Genomic DNA, 16,633 nt, shown 5'->3' with positions numbered 1-16,633 from the left:
ATTCATGGAATCAAGTACTATATAGTGTATAGTGCAAGAATTTACATTTATACATATTCATAATTTATACTCATATAAATGACTAAGTAGAATTTATAGAATCAAGTGGGATGCACAGAAGAAATAATGTAAATCCAAAATTAACATTTTTTAGGTAATTATACGTTAATTTTCTATAAGTTAACAAAGCCCAGAGTTCTATATTTCTCTCATAGACTGCTACACTTCTCTCTATGACTGTAGCTTAAGTTGCCAGAGATTTGCTTTAAAAACGTCTGATTTTCTCAATAACAACTTTTACACCATTTCTGATTCTCCACTTCTCTATTATTTGTGTAGGCGTTTTATATTTCACAATATGATAGACATATTCGAAATGGAAGACACATTCAGAGCCAAGGAGCCGATGTGACTGAAGAAGTGTTACAGTGTCCTCTTTACCACGTTCACCTGAAGCAAAATAGAAGTCTTTGTTCTCGCAAATAAGAAGTCAAAGAGCGTCAATGACAAATGCACCGATCTCTCTATTGTATTTGAACAAAAAAGATTTAACTAATTGATCGTAGTAGGGGAACTACCGGAAGTCAACTTACGCACAGATCCATGGATAATGAAATTAACATCAACATATCAAATATGCAAATGGAAGGGAAAACTCGCGGAGATCGAGGTAACAAATATGCATAGATTTATGTTGAAACGATCCATGATATCGAAATTCAATACAGGTTGTGTAATACGAATATATTAAAAAAATACTTAAAATTCAAGTTTTTTTTGAGATAGATTCATTGGATTTCAGTCGATTTTTGATTGCTATGTCAGGAAGCTGTTGAAATTAAATTAAATTAAATCTATAAGTTTTACGTTCCACTGATAAGCCGGCTAGACTAAAGGAAACAGTGATTATGAGAAATGAATGAAATGGCGGAATGAAAGTGGGAGGAAACTGGAGAATCCCGAGAAAACCCACGCATACGGTGTTTGTCCACTACAAAGTTCACTTCGCGCTAGTTGGGATTGAACCCAGGACCCCATGTACATATACAGAGTATGAACACTCTACCACTGAGCCACCGCAGCCCCAGGAAGCTGTTGAGTACCTCTGAAGATCGCTATAATTTCACAACTGGAACTTGGATTTCAGAAAGAAACGTTCAAACTCATTGATATTTAAATTTACTCCTACAGAAAGGAAATGAAAATTTGAAAATGACTTGAACACTTATTATCTTATTGAACACATTGCTAAATCTGAATTCTTGTCTGAAAGAATGGAAAGTTGTTCTTCTGCTTGCAATGTTCCCATCACATCATAGAATTACTCAAAAAGAATAAGACTTAAAAATCAGCTTTACTGACTTCCATTCCAAACAAACAAATTCTTTCTTATCAATAATTTTAGTGTGAATATTATGAAACATCAATTTTGAAGTGTAATCATGCCTTCGGAGATATTACAAACTACAGAGTATGTGCAGCTCTCTCTCTCGATGGGATGCATTTTTTTTTTCCTTTTTGGTTATTGCATGCTTTGTTGGGTACCTAAACTGACTATGATTATCATCAATATATGAACGTCAATATCAACGCCAGTACTCTACAATTTATTTATTCGGAAACTGAAATACGTACAAATTAAGTATTTTCGATAAAACAACATTAAAATGGAAGACTACACTCGGAAAAGTGCATAGTTCATACTCGACTGCATAATTTCCATACTTACTCTTACCAGAAACAAAATAAAATTCATGAATTTACTTTCACTGCTCCTTAGGTATTTAATTTCACTATCTTCTAGCAAGGGTAAATTGTTGAAAGTTTTCTAAAGCGTCTGAAAAAAAAAATAATGTAAAAATCATATGTGAACTACGCCTTGACTCTTCTAGGTTGTATAATGCACACTACAACCATTGAAACTATCCTACTCACCTCGTAAGTTATCTAAAGAAATATTTATCATATATTCTGCTCTTAGCAACAAACCTACTTTCATGTATAACTCAGGTTTCCAAGCACTTTCACTTTTTTCTTCTTCACCACTACCCCTTATAAGTGGAACAACCACCGGCATTTAGACGTAGCGATATGGGTTTAGGGCAAGTTTAACCTACATTTCTTTTATAAGGTTTATCCTTTCCAGGCATTCAATAGAATATACGTATTTCTATAGAGTATCTATCTGAATGTTTTCCCAAAAGAAATAAAAAGAAAGCATGGGCATCGCTAGAGAACTTTACAGTTTCCGAACTATAAGCCTTAAAAGTGTTAGTAGCGGTATTTCCTATCGGACACTTGCGTTATTCTGGAACTAGTATCATAATTATGCATACACTTTATATAATTATGATTGGAGAATACATTACGAAAATACATGATTTATATACTGTACATTACAGACAATTTCAAATTTGAAGTACCGGTATTGAAAAGAAGATTTTTTTCCCAACAGAAATAGGTCTCTACTGATCATGCGTTTCAAAGTCACAGTAGTCTTTTAAGTTATCAAGAGAGATTATGATCGTACTATTTCAGCTGTTCATGGTCAATGCCATGGTCATGGAAAAAGTATTAAGTAGTATGACAATACATTAATCCTATATATTTTATGATTTTTTTTTTATAAAAATTAAAATGTAGGCCTAGTTGACAGAGTTTTTAAAGCCTTCGGAAGACTGAATCTCTGTTATAGAAGATTTGTTCTGTTGATAGGCTACATTGTCTGTTTATCTCCCGTTCTATGGTGTACCAAAAAGTTCTGCTCTGATCCGAAAATCAACACCTTAAATGTATATTTAAAAGGCCCGAAGGTTACTTGGAATTACAAAATAGAGATATAATTTAAATAAACCATTTTGAAGGTTCAAATTATGGTATACGATATACGCCGTACATCTATAAATGGATAAAGAACGTTATCAATCTACATGACAATTGAGACATTTACCGACAATAACAAAACATTAATAAAATATTCTCACATGAATTTTGAAAAATCTTGCAGCGTAGCTCTTCGTTCATGTATGCACGTGAAGGACAACAACCATACATAAAACTCGAAAAGAAAAGTGATTAGGGCCTATCATCAATGTGGTGTTGGGAAATAGTATCGAAAGTGGAAAGTCGTAAGTATTGTAATGTTTCCACAACCCAAACAGCAAGACGCGTGTATACGCCGCGATCGACAAACTGGCCCATAGGTAGACTATTTAATACAGACGCCGCCATTCTGTCAGCTTTTAGTGGCAGAGACGATGACTGCTCAACACCGTCTCATACGTGAACTGTTACTTCAAATTCAGGCTGAACGCTGCGGCAGCAATCCAAGGATAGTGGAGAATAACGACAAATACACATGAATAATGAGAGATTAATTAGTCAAATGAAGAGTATGGGACGAAAGGATGAAACACAGTGGCGGATATAGCCAGGGGGCCTAGCCCCCCCAGTTTTCTGAGTGATAAAAATAATTTAAGCTATCATTTATGTATTTTTTTGAAGTTTATAGTAAACTCATGATATACCTATCATAGACTGGGTACCTATCATAAACTGGGTACCCAGTTTTTATCTTCTAGATCCGCCTCTGATGAAACATAAGAAAACTCAAAAGATGAAATAATGATGATGTTGATTAGCACAAGATTACATGAACTGACAAGGAACCCTAGGTATCTATCAGAGCCCGATTTTCATGAAACTTTGTATATAGAGAGAGTACCTCGGAAAACTCGCACAGCCAAAATTGTAGCTGCAGAGTCCAAGACATTGGGACACTATGGCTCGAGAAAGATCAAAAGTGGAACGTCAGTACATTAAGGACACGGTGAGAAAATGCACGTTTTTCTTTAAAACTAATCATTGTAGCGACACGAAATGAGCATACATGGATACGAGATGGTCGATATGATGTTAAAAGTTATAAAAAGAATGTCCGCCATCTTGAAATAGGCCATGTTGAAACTGGTGCAATTGGTGTAAATGAGAAGAGAGTCATCCGATGCATTAATTTGAACGTAAATAGCCACAAAAAACCTGTTGGTGAAGTCTGTTGTGGGATTACATTATTCTGTGTTTCTGGTAGAGTGGTTTAGGTACAAGATAAGCAAAGTGAATCTCGTGACACTCGAGCAGATGCAGGGTATGGAGCGCTATAGGTGGACTGATATGACGTTCTGATTTCTGTTCGAATTAATTTAAGTCTAATAAAAAGTTACAAGTTAATGTCAACCATGACATTATTATGAAGATTGAACCCGTCATATCAGCACATCCACACTAATTACATGTTGACTGTGACACAAATGATGTACTGCTAAAATTATATTTCGCTCGGTTTTCTAGTTCCACTGATCCCACTCATAGCGCTCCATAATCTGCATCTGCTCGTGTGTCATAAGATACACTTTGCTCATCTTGCACCTAAACCACTCTACCAGAAGCACAGGAATAATATAATCCCACAACAGACTTCACCAACAGGTTTTTGTGGCTATTTACGTTCAAATTAATGCATCGGATGGCCCTCTTCTCATTTACACCAATTGCACCAGTTTCAACATGGCCTCTTTCAAGATGGCGGACATTCTTTTTATAACTTTTAACAGATCATATCGACCATCTCGTATCCATGTATGCTCATTTCGTGTCGCTACAATGATTAGTTTTAAAGAAAAACGTGCATTTTCTCACCATGTCCTTAATGTACTGACGTTCCACTTTTGATCTTTCTCGGGCCATAGTGTCCCAACGTCTTGGACTCTGCAGCTACAATTTTGGCTGTGCGAGTTTTCCGAGGTACTCTCTATATATACAAAGTTTCATGAAAATCGGGCTCTGATAGATACCTAGGGTTCCTTGTGAGATGGAACCAAGAATCCTTCGAATCAAATGTAAAAGCTCTACTGCTGAGCCATCGCTTGTCCCTTAATTATAAAAGGAAAGTATATTAGAAACGATTTTCATTTGATGATGTACTTAGTATCCTATGTTTCTCCAGCTTCAAATCATTTCTCAAAATATCGATTGTGTCTTCGGATTAACCCTTCCTCTTATTAGCTTCTCAATTATAGGTATATTGAATTCCTGGAGATTTTTGCATTTCCTGCTTTTCTATCTTATTCTTTCTGTGTTTCTTATTTATTTATTTATTTTTCTTACTTATTATTATTTTGTATCTATAATAGTTTAGATAGATCAAGGGAACAACAGAACTTGAGATTTAATTTCCCTATAATCAGCGCCTAGATTGGGGCTTCGGTGGGTCAGTGGTAGAGCTTTCACCTCTGGTGCCTGGTCTTTGGTTCGATCCCAGCTCGCGCCAAGTGAACTTTGCGGTGCAGAAACACCGTGTGCATGGGTTTTCTCGAGGTTCTTCCGTTTCCTCCTACTTTCTTCATTGCACCATTTCCTTCATTTCTAATTATCACTGTCTCCTTTAGCCTAATCGGCATAAGCATGGGACGTAAAATTTAAAGATTTTATTTCATTTCATTCCAGCGCCTAGATTTTAAAGCAACGTGTTTTAGTATAAAACTATTCATAATACAGAAAAAAAGACTGATAACTGGTTTCGTGATTTTTTATAATAATTTAATGAACTAGTCGCCGCTCAGAGGCGTATCTAGCCCGGGGCCAGGAGGCCTAGGTCCCCCAGTTTTTCGAGTGACAAAAATAATTAAAGCTAATATTTATATATTTTTGAAAGTTTGATATACATATCATAGTCTGGGTTCTGATTGCCCCCCCCTTAGTTTTTACCTTCTAGATACACCTCTGTCACCGATTGATCTCAAACTAGTATTTTTTTTTTTCGAGGCCGATAAATATGATCAATCTGACAATCAAAGTTGCTCGCTATACAAACGAGAAGGTACTTTGTTACCAACTGGAATGATCGCAAATAACACGGAATCATATTGTTAAAATGGGCGCTGTTCGGCACCTAACCAATAAGTTCCTTGGAAGTAATTTTCTTTAAATTGCTAAAATGACAGTAGGGTCTATTGTATCTTAATCGATTTGAATTTCAGATAGATCAGACGTACTATGCTCAGAATTATTTGAGAGCCTAAAATTAGTGCGAATACGGAACTCAAGGCAACCATTTAATATTACAACTATTAAATAACACTCGGAAGAAACAAGTAAATAAGGCCAAAAAGGAGTATTCTTCTAAACAATAATGGGGGAATTGTTCGGTGGTGCAATAACAGGTACTGAACAGGAAAAGTCACCCGTAATCTCTTTGTGAATGAATGAAACAAGTTGTCTTCAATAGTTAGTTAGGTAACTACGTGCACATCTTCATGTACGTATGAAGTCTGTAGGGTGTGCAAACAAAAAAGAAAATGTGGGTCGCGTTCACTGCTTCTTAAAAACCAAACACACACACACACTCATGAACAAAAGGGGCAGCTCAATGCTTGGAAAGTGGGTATGGATGTCTTCATCGGAAGAGACGAGAGCATTCGTCTAGAAAGTGACAGGAGAACCGTTAGATTCTCTCGGTGGACATCAAAACATTTTTTACCACAACAGAACACACAGTGTGTGCAAAGGAGTGTACGTACTGTACATATGTGAACTTAGGTGTTTGTGACTTTTATATTTGTGAACGAAGAAATTTGTTTACATTTTCGTTTCTAGTGTTACCATAATTAGCTTCGTATCTAATTTTGTCTCCATAGACAATGAACGCAACAGTACAACATTGTTACCTCAAGATATGTCGGAGTGTTCCCAAGGACTTATTTTCAGGTAAATGACATTTTCATTACCACAGTTCTTCAGAAAGTGAGGATATATATAAAAGGCATTCCGGGTAGTAAGAGGGAATTCAAAATGTTCCTCTACCTATTATTATTATTATTATTATTATTATTATTATTATTATTATTATTATTATTATTATTATTATTATTATTATTATTATTATTATTATTATTTGGATTAAATCTCATTAACCATATCACGGACTTTCATCTTGCTAGTATTATAATGAAGAGCTTCATAATGATATGCTTCAATATCGGTTTCACGTTGATAGGTGGAGTCGTCTTCGTTCAGCATACATTTTTAGGTTTACAAAATAATGTTTTTTTTTTTTTTTAAATATTCTTAAAAACTACGTATGAGGTTTTCATTTTTTTCGTTAAACTTTCATAATATTGTAGAATTATTAAAATTTGTTAATATTATTTATTAATTTAATCACAATTATTATCGATCATTATTTTTATTTAGGACAAATAGGACAGATTGGGAAGGAACAATAAAAAAAATCTGAAACAGACCTAAAACTGTTTTCATAAATCTCAGGAAATTCGCACTAGTAGTATTGAAAAATTAACATGAAGTATAAAATACAATATTCTTCATTGATCATCATCATCCTCTGTGTTAACGTCGTCATGGACTAGAGAAGTTAACACAAATTGAGCCTCCAGTATATTGGCGAAGTTTTATTCCACAGCATAGGGATATATGGTTGTAGATGGGTACTATAACTATATATGTATAGTAAAGTCGAGTTAATCTTCATAACTCGATGTTGAGTTCGCCGTAACTACTCGGAACACCTCATATAGTATTTTCACACTGCAAAAATAATGTCGTTCTTAAGTGTCATCGCTACACTGAACCCGTCCCCCCTCTTTTTCTTCATAATTTTAGTGAGTAATTTAAAGATAACGAAAACTGAATTGAATTGAATTGAATTGAATTGAAAAAGGCTTTATTCAAGCGGGCGAGGTTCAGCATATTGCTGCTCTACCACCTAACCCTTGTCAAGGAAATGACTTAGATGTATTTTTTTTTTAAACGACAAATCAGTGGCGGATGTAGAAGCTAAAAACTGGGGGCAGCCAAAATCTAGACTATGATATGTGCATCATGAGTTTACTATAAAGTGTCAAAAATATATAACTAATAGCTTAAATGTTTTTTTTTTTAACTCAAAAAATTGAGGGGCCTAGGTACCTGAGTAGATTCACCACTGCGTTATATACGTTTTGTGTGTGTGAAAACGGAATGACGTCAGATTCTGAATCAACATAGCTGACTTACCAACACTTCAATACATCAAGTAATTAATCACACTGTAAAGGGTTCTAGAACTGTGTGATCCATGATTTAGATCTATTTAAGGAGTGATTGATTCACAATCGCGTGTAACCATGTTTCCACACACACACACACACACACACACAAACACACACACACACACACACACACACACACTAAAGAAAGACCTAATCTTTTTCACGGACACTAGGGAATTGTGAAGTTCATTGGCAAATGTGTTCCTGGTCCGCAATGAACTTAGTCGTCGATACTTTCTAATTTATTTTGTCGCGTATATTACGTGATGCAAATACCAAGTATTGGAGTTATTAGAATGATCATAGGAGTGTTATATACCAAACTGTAATACAACAAATGAGTTATATACAGCGTTAACTCTGCACACCTATCAATAACCTTGTTATTAATTGTTAAATGTGCAAAATCACATTCAAGCAGAGCATTGGTAGTGTGGGTGGTCTATGTCAAATTATCAATAGCAGAAACGGAAGTAACGTAATTCACAAAAATAAATAAATGAATAAATCAGCGACGTCTTCTAATTGTAAGAAACAAACAAATGGATTTTGTTTCAGCATTATAACAATAAATCTTCCAGTTCGCGACGTGTGATGCTAACAGTAACGTCAACCACTATAATTCAACTACTCGCACACGAACTCTACTTCAGGCTCTTTGGGGGAAACGGTGGCTCAGTGGTATAGCGTTCACCTCCGGTGCTTGGGGTCCCGGGTTAGATCCCAGCCCCCGCCAAGTGAACTTTGTGGTGGACAAACACCGTGTGCGTGGGTTTTCTCGGGGTTCTCCCGTTTCCTCCCACTTTCTTCATTCCACCATTTCACTCATTACTCATAATCACCGTCTCCTTTAGCCTAACCGGCATAAACGCGGGACGTAAAACTCAAAGATTTCATATTTTTTACTTCAGGCTCTCCGCTAACTTTAGTTTTTTGAATTTTAGTGTATCACTTCAAAACAATGAGGAACATCAAATATTTAGAAAGTCAGCCAGATAGTACCTACAAAACGATGTTATTATGAACTTCAGTGGTTTTTAATGCTTTTAGTATAGTGCGTAAGTTTCGGTGCCCAAAACATATGACGTCATAAAACGTAAACTCAAATCTGTGGTCTATAAGAAAAGGCTTTAAAAAGTCATTAGTTTATTTAACAGTTAATTAATAGGAAAAAGTTCTTGTTCAGTTTTCGACAATTTACCTCTGTGAATCAGAATTTTCGAGGTATCGCAACCGTTTGGGAGTGGAAAGTGATCTGAGTTGTGCTTTGTCGAACTTATCACCGAATATCAAGAAACTTGTGAAGGGAAAGCAATGTCAACCATTATACTGAGTTTTTTCTTTGCTCTTATTTTCTAAGTGTTTGAACTCCATCTTATACACTGAAATAGCATTTTGTACTAATTTTTGATAATTTTGTAATAATAATGATAATTTGCATAATTATTTAGTTTTAATAAAGTAGCAATCTTGAATAGAAATAGGGAAGACAAAATGTCAAACATGTAGGTAGCGTTTTGAAGTTTGCTAAAGCTAAAGCGTAAATGCTTATTACTAGTTGTATTTTATGCATAATTTCACATTTAGTTCTGTCATAGCTTGTGCCTCTCCTGCCTGCTCTTCACGACCCCCAGGTTGTGAACCACTGATTTGGAGTCTGCTTTTCTCAGTCATAAGCTCCACTTGAAGGACTACGACAAAGTCATAAGCAGAACACAGAATGTCCTTATATATCCTTAGATAGCAGGGCAACTTCATGTTTTAAAAAAAGGCATAAAGTGGTTCTTTCCTTAGAAATAATGTAAAAATGATCCTAATTTTCCTCTATTTTTTATTTTTTTCACCGCTTTTACAACAGCGTTGATCATTTGTCCTAAAATGACTATTCTTTCTCACACGTGAGTGAGTAACCACACACCTTGTTTCCATGACTTTAAGACAAAATTATCTTTTCTTTGCTTTGCTTCACTTTGTCGTCTCCGTAACCTTTGTCATGGATGGATCCGAGAGCAGCAGCAGCAACCACAACGCGTTTTTTTTTTTTTTTTTTTAATAATAATATATGCATTATCTGTCAGCAATTCACGCTCTGATGAGAGAAACAGTCCAAAAGTAGGTAAGGTTGTCAACAAAACGAGATTTCTGGAATTTTAATAACTGCTTCTTGCCTTTGCTTAATGCCATCTTCACTTGACGTCACTTTTTCGAGAATTTTTTTTCTTTCTGTTTGCGAGCTCAATTATATATATTATGACACCAAAGACACTGATTTCATCATATTAAATTTGTATAATATGATGTTTTAACTAACGGCTCAAATAGCCTGAATTCAGTAGCTATACGCAAAAATTTTTGGAAAAAATATTCACTTCCAGTTTCACATGAACGTTTGTTTACCTCACACTTTAAGTAGACAGTTACGTAAGGTCAGGCCTATTAAGATTTTAGCATGTTTTGACATTTCTTAACTTCTCTTCAGACTTGCCTTCCAAACGATACTATGTGTAAGTATGGAAAGTTTTTATAGAACGCCTATATCCGTCTGTCAAGAGATAACGGCAAAAACGGTAAGAGCCAGAAGTGACTTTTTCACAAAGATTTAATGTACCAAGAGTAAGTTTTATCTCGACTGTCATCTCCCTACTCAATCTAGAAACGGTGAAAAATCTACTGCTTTTGGTGTCAAAATTGATCGCCTTTATCGACAACACGGTAATCTGCAGATAGGCCTATATAAAAACAGAAGTCACTATGTTTGTGATTTAATAACTTGAACCACCCGACCGATCTCGATCAAATTTTCAATGTGGATGAGGTTCGTGCCTGAAATGGTTTTTATCTTTTCACTTTGACGGTGCAACTTAGGAAAAGAGGAGGGGGCGATATTTAAAAATGATCGATATTAGTGCCGAATTCATAGTTTTCGGGATCGTTGAGATGAACCGTTCAATCCAATGCCGTTTAAGAGCCGAATTCAGCCCCCAACTTGGGGGAGGGAAAAATACATAAAAATGATCGAAAATGAACGATATTAGTGTCGAATCCACAGTTTTTCGGGGTCATTGAGATGAACAGTGACATATTCGATGCCGTTTAAATCCAAATTCAGCTCCACAGCTTGTGGGAGAGGGGAAGATATATAAAAGAAGTTGTGCTTCAACCCAGCGAAGCCAGCAATCAACGCTAGTAAAATATATAACAAGAAGCAATGTATTCAATACTGCAAGAACTGGCTTTATTTCCGACTTTATTCCTGTATAGCAATTTCCGGTTTTAAAATTGATTTCCATAGAGGAAATATGATAAAGGATTCAGCATACAAAGAATAACTTTTGGAAATATACGATTTCCGGTTTTAGCACTGGTCGCCATAGTGGAAAATCGATAACAGATAGCGAAACTGGAGCTCATGATATGGATACACTGCCACAAGAATAGGTTTCATTCCCGATTTTATTTATCTATTGCAACCGGAAGTGGTAGACATATACAACTTCCGATTAGTAACATTGTACGAGAGATAGCGAGAAATTGTTCATATATAGACTAAGCGTTCGAAGAACAAGTTAACTTTCTGACCTTATCCCTCTATTGTAATCTACTTTTGTTTTACTATTGACCTCCCTCATGGTTAAGCAGTTAGTGCGTGGTCCTTTGGCGTGGGAGCTCCGGGTTCGTTTCCTGGTAGGAGCTAATGCGGTTCGGATCCCAAGTTAAGCTGTAGGTCCAAGTCTCGTACAGCCTCGCTGCTGAAAGGGACGCTGAACTCAAAATTAAATTAGATCAAATCGTTTTAGTATTGGTTTCGTACATTTTGAAAGTCTACCATACTTTCACAATGCAGCTTAAAATTGCATCTAACGCAAAAGCAAATGACAAAATATAATTTTGAAAAGTAGGTTATTTGTCATTTACAAAACGCTATAGGATAAATGAGTCACTGTGTTTTCTTCTTATTAACCAGAAATTTGAAAAAAAAAAAGTTAAATTTTTAATGTCTCACAGCTATTACATTTAGGGAGAGGGTAAAAATAGCACTACACCCATTTCACATTCAATTAGCTAAATTAGTAAAACACATTGTCTCAATCTTACTAGCATCTCCTGAGAATCTATCGAAAAGAGGTATGATTTTGAGTTAATTTTGGAGGAATATAAACCTCCATTGTAAGACAATTAACCATTGAAGACAATCTTTGGTGTTACATTAAGGAAAGTCATTGATTTACATAAAGGCATAACATTAATGTTCTAAAGTTCATAATTTATTTTTGTGTCTTAAAGTTACAAAGTATGGGGTTCTGAAAAAGTATAAAGTAATTATTCATTGCACTTGAAGTTGTGACAGTTCATAAGTCTCAACTGACCCCTATGATCTCTCATTAACTTCTTATTAACCCTAGAATTCAATCTTCAATAAGGCTCATCATTTGAAAACTCTTTCTTATCTAAAACTGCACTGTTTCTTCACAGTGCAGGCAGTGTCTTTTCAATTATCTCCATCTCTTCCGAATTTATTCCACCATTCCCTCCCTGTTTCCTTATTCTGCCCAACAAATTTTCTCTATGTTTCTTCACTTGCATTTCATAAGCATCTAGTTCGTAGTTGTTCACACAGATTTCCTTTCCGAATTTAACAAACCAGAAACTCCAGAAACCACAATGAGTAATTTCCATAGTATGCAATGAGTAATATGCATAGTTGACTGTAAAATTAGAATGTTGTGAAAGAGTAATAATAGTTTCCCGATTGTGGAAAAAGGAGTTCTTCTTTCAATTATTTTAGTAAATCTTTATTAGAAGTACTTAATGTATAACGGTTAACGTTTACCTTATTAAACTAATTTTTAACAAAAATTTGACCAAGTCGGAATTCCAACTTTGATGGTTGGTGTAACTCTAGTATTAAATATTTGTACCCTGGCGATTAATAAACAAGAAAAGAAAGTGAAAGATTGGAGAGAGAGAGAGAGAGAGAGATAGTAACAAGATGGATAAGTAGGGAAATAGATATGACTCTTAGGAAACAAACCAAATTAAGGTAGACAAAAGCACATTTTTTACTGGATACCACAAATGACAAGTAGAAACTTACATAGCATCCTAATGCAAGGTGGTGTGACGAAATTAGGTAGCACTGCGAATTTCCTGGAAACAATTATCCAAAATAGATGTTTGTCAAAAAGTATTGGAAAGACCTCAATCTAGTAATGGATTGACAATTCTTGATAATGGTCGTATGTGTATGCGTTTCAAACATAAATAACCCTCGCTAATACACTCACGTGATCCCAGTTTTCATTCTTGATATCTGAGTATTTGAAATCAAGAAATAAACGCTTATACCTTGTTGTGAGAGATCATATGTTGAATCCTGTAGCTGTAAGAATTTCTAAAGAGCAATAAAGTTAAAATGAACTGTTCTTGGATATAAGTGGGTAAAACTTGTTATGTCTGGGAATTATTAACGGTTCTGCGAACTCGAAAGATTTCAACAACCGGTTCTAGCGAACCGGCTGAATAGCAACACTGTGTGTGTCTATGGTAACATCGCCTGTTATGTGTTTAAAAGGTTCCTGTAGTACCACTTCATTTTTAGTTGTCTGTTATTGTAATAATCCTTAAGATTATCACTGGTCAGTGTTTTAAATTACTTTCGAAAAGTGGCTTTATATACAGAATACAATAAATTCTTCTTTGTAACTGTATGTCAACAGCGCCAATCTCCCAAAAAATCAATTGGAGATATAATTTCCGCATGTCATATCAAAATTGTTGTCCTTCAGAGTATGTTAGTCAAGGTCATGCCACAAGCCCTCAGAAGGGTTTGTTAAAGTAGATACGATTTACATTGTTATTTGAGCATAAATAGAATTCTATGAAATTACTTTTAATGAGACATATACGTTCATAATGTATTGCAGACTAGGGGTGTTCGATGAGGCTGAAGGCCTATCGAACTTCGGGAGTGAAAATTTATCGAGTTGTCATCGGTTACTCGAAACCGTTCGAGTATCTGAAATTATCGAAGCTTCGGGTATTATCGAAATTTCGAGTATTATCGACATTTCGAGTATTATCGAAGTTTCGGGTATTATCAATATTTCGAGTATTATCGAAGTTTCGGGTATTATCGACATTTCGAGTATTATCGAAGTTTCGGGTATTATCAACATTTCGAGTATTATCGAAGTTTCGGGTATTATCAACATTTCGAGTATTATCGAAGTTTCGGGTATTATCGAAATTTCGAGTATTATCGAAGTTTCGGGTATTATCGATATTTCGAGTATTATCGAAGTTTCGGGTATTATCAAAAGTAGTGATGGACAGTTCGGTTCCTTCACCTCTCCAATGATTTTTTCCTGCAGCCAAACTAGTCAAACAACTTTTTTCATCTGATAAGTTATTGCAAAGTTGTATTTGTCGAAATCATATGTAAAATTATTTTTCTGCCTGCGCTGTTAATGGCGCAATCGGCAAAGTGACTATTAGTAGACTAACGTTGTCTTGGATTCCAATTCCATTCGGGTGATGCATGTTTTCTCTTCCTCTTTCTCTCTTCTGACAGACTGCTTAAACCTTGTACAGATCTGTGGGGGAAAAACTTTTCCTTCACTACATTGCTAAGGAGAGAAGTTATAAAATGAACACTCTGCATATATGTAATACATATTATATACAACTATGATAACCTCGAATACGTCGTTTCTTTCGAACACTCCGATAATCCCGAACTTTTCTAAATATTCAAGCGACTCGACAAATGCGATCATATTGATATATTTCTGTATTTGCTGCTTTCAAACAATTCTAGATTCTCGAACAGTTCGAGTGTCTCGAAGTTGTCTAATGTTTCTTACACTTCGAGTGCCTCGAACACTTCGAGAAACCCCAACATTTCGGGAGTCTCGATCATTTCGAGAGTCTCGAACATTTCGAGAGTCTCAAACATTTCGGGAGTCTCGAAAGTTCGATAATTCGATAAAATTAAAATTCTTTATCGATGAAACGGTTTTGAAATGTTATCGAATTGTTATCGATTACTCGATTATCGGAACAGCCCTATTGCAGACTGGAAACTGTGCTTGCTCGTTCAATGCTGCAGTTAATCAAGAATTCAGGACAACGAGATTTAAAGAATAAAGCCAGAAAGTGAATCATTTCTACGTTACACTTCAAATCGGGCTTATTTTATATTCTACATATTTCTATATGTTCGATATCATTACTTACTGAATGTATCCAACTTTAACATGATAATTTTAGAATTTTAAATTCTTATAAACGAAGTCGTATAATAGACTTTACCTACATCGCTGGTGTGTTTCATACATCAAATACCAGGTCGGATACATAAAAAGTACGTAAACCGGGGTCGGTCGCATGATCCCTCCTGTAAACCACCTCTCCAGAAGGCGAGATAGTGGCAGGGAACGGTCTAGAAGGCTAGTCTTGCAAGGTGATCTGTTTGCCTGAGAACTATATCAAAGTCAGAACTCCGATTGTGGTTCAGAACTCACGTTAATAGTACATTCTGTCCTTCATAAGCTCGATGCTGTATAAGAATACAAAACTCAAAAACTCAAACTCAATTAGACACTTAAAAAAATTCTGTCAAATTTTGACTACGAAAAGAAAGGCGATAACCTGCAGTACGATGTATCTAGAAAATCATATACAGTCACCATCAGCACAAATAGCTTCGGACAGACTATGAATCCCACGGCGGTAGAACTCAGCGTCAGCAAAATTAACCTGTTTCAACGCTCGGATAAACTTGAATCCCATGATGGTGGAATTCAATGGTCAGCAGAAATAACCTCTCTGCAACGCTCGGACAGACCATGGATCCACAGTGGTTGGATTCAGTCAGGCACGTAGCCAAGGGGTGGGTCCGGGGGGTCCGGACCCCCCCCCCTTTGGATCCAGAAATAAAAATATCAAGGAAAGATGCAACAAAAGAAACGAGAAAAAGATGAATCAACGTAAAAAAATATAATGCTACAACAAGCGTTTGGTTACTCATTCTTATGAGGAGCTTTGTGTGGAGAAACGGGGGGAGGGGGGTCAAGTTGAAAATGGATATTATTGCAACGAAGCATTCCGAATGCCATCTATCTCCATGCTATTCCTATGGACTATAAATGACGATCGATAAACCGGTTCGATAAGATAGACTCTCAGGTAGAACTTAAGAAATGTCCAGAATCACCAATAATATATGCCATTTTGAATTTCGCAGGAACACTAATTCATTTTATAGGATGTCTTTACTCCCGAAAGAGATCTTGTCGCTATACTTGACGGAATTAAACAAATATAATAAAACGAAGCCAAGTAGAACCGAGTTCGAATGACCTCGGAAAGCTATATGTTTTTCAATACTTTTTAATATTCTGTTACTCAAGATTTCTTCATAGTTTTTCTTATTAAAATACTTACTAACATATCCTCATTTTATTGTCCTAACAAACCAATATGGGTACGTTGCCAGTAAAATAGTTTAGATTGATCGATCCTCTAGT

General features: G+C 35.7%; 1 pseudogene across 2 annotated transcripts in view; it reads left to right on the top strand.

The window, feature by feature from the left end:
* LOC145693048 (glucose dehydrogenase [FAD, quinone] pseudogene) overlaps positions 1-16,633 on the top strand; it is a 77,256-nt pseudogene that overhangs the window by 29,611 nt on the left and 31,012 nt on the right. Inside the window, exon 1 of one of the 2 annotated variants that reach the window (XR_014132704.1) lies at positions 6,314-6,762. The exons of the other annotated variant lie outside the window; for it this stretch is intronic. The product of XR_014132704.1 is annotated as a glucose dehydrogenase [FAD, quinone] pseudogene, transcript variant X1 (transcript). Of the gene's footprint in view, positions 1-6,313; positions 6,763-16,633 lie in introns of those variants that run through there. 2 annotated transcript variants of the gene reach the window in all.

Source organism: Thermobia domestica, chromosome 8, assembly GCF_964235325.1.
Source record: "Thermobia domestica chromosome 8, izTheDome1.hap1.1, whole genome shotgun sequence".
Classification (NCBI taxonomy): Eukaryota; Metazoa; Arthropoda; class Insecta; order Zygentoma; family Lepismatidae; genus Thermobia; species Thermobia domestica.
The sequence above is the reverse complement of the archived record's forward strand: the minus strand, read 5'-3'. Positions and strand labels throughout refer to the sequence as shown.